Source organism: Peromyscus leucopus, unplaced genomic scaffold (genome assembly GCF_004664715.2).
Source record: "Peromyscus leucopus breed LL Stock unplaced genomic scaffold, UCI_PerLeu_2.1 scaffold_418, whole genome shotgun sequence".
In the NCBI taxonomy this organism is placed as follows: Eukaryota; Metazoa; Chordata; class Mammalia; order Rodentia; family Cricetidae; genus Peromyscus; species Peromyscus leucopus.
In genome coordinates this window covers 1-6,672 of record NW_023505308.1, presented here as the reverse complement: position 1 = coordinate 6,672, position 6,672 = coordinate 1, and the positions used below count along the sequence as shown (strand labels likewise).

At 40.3% G+C, this 6,672-nt stretch overlaps 1 long non-coding RNA gene across 1 annotated transcript; it reads right to left on the bottom strand.

Annotated features, from left to right (window-relative positions):
* Nucleotides 1-40: 40 nt before the first annotated feature.
* Nucleotides 41-5,909, bottom strand: LOC119087235. Its single transcript, XR_005090662.1, has 3 exons — nucleotides 5,852-5,909; nucleotides 2,454-2,573; nucleotides 41-424 (listed from the first exon to the last, which is right to left on the bottom strand). It is a non-coding gene; the product is annotated as an uncharacterized LOC119087235 (long non-coding RNA).
* Nucleotides 5,910-6,672: the final 763 nt, after the last annotated feature.

Genomic DNA, 6,672 nt, shown 5'->3' with positions numbered 1-6,672 from the left:
CCTTGTGGTGATGCTTTCGGGGAGGGGTACAGTTATGTCGAAACTCATCAGACCATACACTTTCAATATGCACAGTATTGTATGCAAGCTACTCCTCAATAATGTTATTAAACCACACACAAGAAAAGGAGAAAAGGGAGAAGACAGATATGCATGTCTGTGACATCTAGTTCTTTATAAGATAAAGGGTGTTTAGAACAAATAAGATCTTTCAGGCAAATGCTCCAGGCTTATAATGATTCAAACTGCACTAAAAAGCACACTTGGAAGCAGGGCACCTTACCTTAAAGTAGGAATGAATAGCAGCTGTGGCTTCACTGCGAACTCGCAATATTGAACCCAGAGCGTTAGTCCTACACCTCAGGTGAGGATACTGTCTCAGGTACTCCAGGGGATGCCTCTCCTTATATTTTATAGGGAACGCCTGCCAAAAATATGGGGGAAATTCAGAAGGGGAAAACAAACAAACAAACAAACAAACCAAAAGAGCTACCAAACAAACACCAAAACCCATTTTACAAACCAGTTTCCAGAGTATTTCTTAAAACAGCAGAGCTCTGGGACAAAACTAAGGTGCTTTCCTATGGTGATATTTTATTTGTGCTGAAATGTGACTTTATTTGTATGTTAATAAATAAAAGTGCCTGGGGGTCAGAGCTCATAGCAAGCCATAGCAGAAGTCTGGCAGTGGTAGCACACACTCTTAATCCCGATCATATGACAGGCAGATCTCTGTGTGTTCAAGGACACCACCAGTATAGAGACATACGCCTTTAATCTCAATACCAACCATAGCGACCTGGAGGTCTGTATAAACAGGTAGTGACGAGGAGGTCATGTGGTTGGGTTTACAATCAATGAGAAGGCAGAACAGAAAGTCAATAAAAAGACAGACACACAGGAAGTAGGTCTCTTTCTCAGGGAAGGACGGCAGCGGCAGTGAGGGGTAAGAAGGTGGTCTTCATCTCAGCTCTTAACTACTGCTTTCTGACCTCTGGGGCTTTTAACTCTGCATTTCTTATTTAGTAAAAACTGTTTAGAATTACACCTACACTTTCCTTATTATTAAAAAAAAAAAAAATCACAGGTATTTTCATGTGTATACATCTGCACACATCCACCACACGTTCAGAGGTCAGAGAACAACTTGGAGTTGGTTCTCTCTCCTTCCACCATGCAGGTCCCAGGACTCAAACTTCAGGTCATCAAGCTCGGAGATAAGCACCTTTATCTGCTGAGCCATCTTCTTTATTTCTTAATAGGATGGATTGTAGCCCAATTACGCCTATCAGGTAAACAGAATGGCCGGGTGGAGTGAGGGAGATGCTGGGTCAAAGCCAGCTTTAGTACTTAGTAGTCAAGTTACTTAGTATCACTGAGGCTCGTCTGTTATTTACCAAGTCTCTATCCATTAGCTGTCAGTTTCTTACAACTAGAGATGTTAGCACGTAACTATTCAAAATCATTCGCTTTGGCACATTACAGAAATAAAAGGCTATTCCTAACACCATACACACACATTTAGAAGATATTTAACTTCTCCCCAATGTCTTAAAGCCTCAAGCACAATCAATTAGGGTTGCTTATTATTTATCAGCTTTTGCTGGTATGTAATAGCATGAGGGAGACACCACAGCTTTCTTTCATTTAGTACAATACTGAAGATTTGGAAAAAATTAAAGGAAATTATGGCTCTAACTTGAGACATCTCCAACCTGGCCACACTCATGCTACAAAATTAAGAAGACATCCATCTTTTCAAACAAAACCTGAAGTTTCCATTGAAAAGATAACAGCGAAGTTTACAAAGAACAGCACTGGCAGACTGCTTTTAGTCTCCTCTGTTCTTTAGTCCTTAGGCAAATATTTCTTTTTGTGTTGTATAGAAACAAACATCATACTTACTAAAGGTAAACTGTGGCCCCATTAGTAGAGATTCAGAATGCTCTCATGTCTGAAAACGTTAAGTAACACTCAGTCGGGGCTAGGGATGAACCGCTTACCCAAAGCAGAGTTTGGGGTTTGATTCTCAGCACCACTAGGGCACAGGGAGGGGGATACCATCCATTTACATGCTGGAAGTCTTAGATTTGGGATTAGGAACAATAAGAGTTTAAAATAAGTAACACTAAACCAAAAGGATAAAAACAACAGAAGCCAAGGGACAATCATTTTGATCATTAGATATTTAAAATTATAGCAGAAGAAAGAAGCCGCATGGCTAGAAGATAAACTTCAGATGTGATAGGTCCACAGAGATGCACTAATTCTGGGCTCTCAGGAGATGAAGCAGTCATTATAATACTACTTCTCACTAGGCTCGGTGGTCTGTTTCAGTGATCAGGGAAGTCACAAATGAAACTATTCTAAGTGCCATCTTCTCAAAAGACTTCAATAGACACTGATGCTTTAGATTAAACCTAAACAGTAGCCCAAATTATCAGCAAACATACCTTGGCTTCACAATTTCCAATCACCTCTATTTTTTCTGCCTTCAGTTCCACATTTTGCTCTTGGATAGACTTTTGACCAGCTGCCCTTGGACTTGCACCGAACTCCCAAAAGCCAATTCTCTATAGTAACAAAAAAACTAGTATCAGAAAAGAGACTATATATAGCCTTCATTTCAATTAAAATCTTGGTGAAGTTTATAATGTCAAAAGTATTCAGATGCTCTCTTGTATCAGGACTCTAAAAATGAATTACGTGTTCAAATGGGAACAAGGGGAGTTAACAATTTGCTTAAGTATTTAAGAACTAAGAAATTATAGCAGGGCGGTGGTGGCGCACGCTTTAATCCCAACACTCGGGAGGCAGAGGCAGGTGGATCTCTGTGAGTTCGAGGCTAGCCTGGGCTACCAAGTGAGTTCCAGGAAAGGCGCAAAGCTACACAGAGAAACCCTGTCTCAAACCCCCCCCCCAAAAAAAAAGAAAAGAAAAGAAAAGGAAAAAAAAAAGGAAATTATGTAACTATTATTATTTTTGGAGGATGTGGGAGGAGACAGACGTAGAACTCACTATATAGACCAGGCTGGCATAGAATTCACCTGCCTCTGCGATTCACCTGCCTCTGCCTCCCAAATGCTGGGATTAAAGGTGTGCGCCATCAGGCTTATTGTGTCTTCTTACCAAACATACTGGCCCAGTTACTTTAAGATGGCAGGCTGTGTGTAAAGTCTCGGGCTAGGGCCTGTAGCCTGGCTGAAGGCACTGCGCCAATGCCACCCCGTTTTGTGACACCCAGAGGTATCAGAAGATGCAAACAGTGGGGGAGGGAGGGACGTGAGGAGTCTTGGTACTACTTCCTACATGTAGGCTTTTTTTTTTTTTTTTTTTGTGGTTGTTTTTAAGAGGAGGTCCCATACACAGCCCAAGCTGGAACTCACTCTGTAGCCCAGGCTGGCCTCAAACTCAAAACTTTCCTCCTCAGCTGCCCAAGGGCTGGAATTATACATATGTGCCAATATGCCTGGCTTGAATTGTATTTATTTTTTAATTAGTTGGTTGATGGCATGAGTATAGAGACAGTACCTTCTGGTTCATGAACTTATGTTCTAGTTCAAGTTTACCCACAAATTAATTTGCCACAGAAAGAAACATGCACCCAATTGTTTTAAGAATCACTTATTAAGAAGGAAGCTAGGGTAAATGATTGCATATCTTTACTAATTCTAATATTTTATTTATATATATATATATATATATATATAATATTAGAATATATATATACTGAGTGAGTGGTAGTGGTGGCACACACCTTTAATCCCAGCACTCAGGAGGCAAAGGCAGGCAGATCCTGAGTTTGAGGCCAGCCTGGTCTACAGAGTGAGTTCTAGGACAGTCAGGGCAAAACCCTGTCTTGAATAAAAAGGGGGTGGGGGCACTGGAGAGATGTCTGAGTGGGTAAAATCACACAAGGCTGATAACCTGAGTTATCATATAACCCAGAACCCACATAAAAGCCACACACAATAGTGCAAGGGTCTATAGTCTCAGCACACCCCTAAGGGGAGATGGAATGTAGAGAAGGACCCAGAAGCTCTTGAGCCAGCCTGTCTGCCTAAGGCAGGAGCAGTAACACTCTGTCTCCACTAAGGTGTAGAGAAATACAGGACTGAGACCTGAAGGTTGTCTTCTCACCTCTACATGCACCTGTGTGCTCATGAGCAGAAACACATACAAATTTTAAAAATTCCCTTAACAACAATTAGTAAATACCTTCCTTAATAATGTGTATTTAAAAGTTATATTAATAGAGTAATATATTAAATAAATGTGTCAGGAGATTCCCCCGTCCAGTTTTATTTGCCTGCTACATTTAATATATGGTATTTCCTTTTGACGTTAGTCATATGTAAATGTATACATGTAAAACTGCTCACTACTATGCAGTGGAGAAAAGAAGCTGGTATACTCTGGCTCTGGCTGGTGACTATAGGCTATTTTGAGATGGTCTAGAGTTTTCCTGTTAAGGGCTCTTGCAATATCTCAAAGAGGCAGGTAGTCATCTCCAGAACTCAGGTGAAACAAGACCCCTGCGATTGCTATTCTCACAGGTATCACCAGAGCAACACAAACTTCTTTTACAAGGTTGTTACGGTAGAAGCGTGTGATGGTTGAAGAATGGCCCCCAGAGCCTCCTATGTTTGAATGCTTGGTCCTCAGCTGGTGGAACTGTGTGAGGATTAGGAGAACTGTGTGAGGATTAGGAGGTATGGCATTGTTAGAGGAGGTGTGTCACTGGACCAGCTTGGCTTGAGCAAAAGCCCAGGTCATTCCCAGTTAGCGCTCTCTCTCTCTCTCTCTCTCTCTCTCTCTCTCTCTCTCTCCTCTCTCTCTCTCTCTCTCTCCCTCTCTCTCCCCCTTCATGCTTGTGAAGCAAGATGAAGCTCTCAGTTACTGCTCCAGCACCATGCCTGCCTGCCTCCTGCCATGATCCCTGCCATGGTGGTCATGGACTCTAACCTGAAACTGTCAGCCCGTAACAAACTTTTTCTTCGCAAGTTGCTTTGGTCAAGGTGGCTTAACACAGCAATAGAAATGTAAGTAAGACAAACAGACTTTTTTTTGCCTAGGTGAGACCCATCAGTCTTTGCAATATGTAGACAGCATTATTCTTAACAGTCCTTAGAAGAGCAAAGTGCTTTTACTCTAGCAGAGTAATGTTCTGCTGCAGAGAGGTTAAACCTTAACACAAAATGGTATTAGTTTTAACATCTGATGAACGAGACCATAAAAGTTCCTTCTACCTATTCAATAGTAATTGGTTATGTTCCAGCACTATGCCAAAAGCTAGGGACAGAAAATTGAATACATCATTCCTAACTTCAAAGAACTAAGAGTCAAAGGATATAATAAGAATAAAGTTAATTCCAAACAGCAGCATCCATTCCACGACAGATGGGCACATGGAACTATGGGAGCAGGGAAGCACTTGTCATCGTTATGGGACACAGACATCAGATGATTTAAACTGGAACTGGATACGAGACAGACTCTCACTTGCAGTGGGACCCACATGTGCGAGGTCTTGAAGACAACAGGTTAGGGGAAGTGTAAGTAGTTTAAAAAAGACTGGAGCAAACCTGGGCAGAAGACAGCAGCATGTAAAGATATCAGAGCTTGAAGGCTCTGGATTCCAAGTTTATTTGGCTTTTTCTTCAATGCTATTTTTCACAGATTCGCTTAGAAAGATCATTCAGGTGGTAAAGAAAACACTCCATTAGAGAAGTATAGAACACTAGAAAGGAAAAAAAAAATTGAAAAACTCTTTAAAAAAAAAACAGGAAAAAACAAAAACAAACAAACAAAAAAAAACTCGCCTACTGTCAAAGTTCGAATCAGCAACAACCTGAAGGCTTTCCAAAGAGGATCCATCATTGACATGCAGGAACAGAACTTCCTTCTGGATCTGACTGAACGGATCCATCCCTGGAAAGAAGCATTTTTAAATGTGAGCTTAAAAATCGAACACTTTTACACTTTCATTACACATTCGAAAAAGATTAAATGAAAGAAAAATGTTCACAATATTGCCTCAACATGTCAAATGCATAAAATCAACTGCCTTAGGCTTATCTGGATGTGTATACAGTTTCAAATGGCTCTTATCACAGTTAGATGCATTTAGTGGTCCACCTTTGTTTAGCTCATTTTAAATGGATGCCAAGCATTTCATTAAGTTGATGAGCCTAATTAGCATAAACAATGTCCTTAATATTGGCTTCTCAAAGCTATTCCTTGCTCCTCAATCACAAAAAAAAAAGAAAGAAAGAAAAAGATTACAAGTTGGTGCCTTTCTCCTTGTGTCCAATTCCCAGAGAGATCATTAGACTAGAAACATCATATGAGATTTTGTTCTATTTACAAAGTATTATACAAAAAAAAAGTTATCTTAAAAAAAAAAAGCCTCATGAAGCTAAACATAATAGTATATACCTGTGATCCCAGCACTTGGGAAGCTAAGACAGGAGGATCCCAAGTTTGAGGCCAACTTCAATTACTTAGCTAGTCTGTGTCAAAAAAAAAAAAAAAAAAAAAAAGTGTAATGAATAAATACATGAAAATGTCACCAAGAAATCTATTTCTCTTTTTGAATTTTTGTGGGGTTTTATTAGGCTAAAATGATGTGTGTGTGTGTCTGAATTAGCCATGTGTATAGGGATGCCAGGA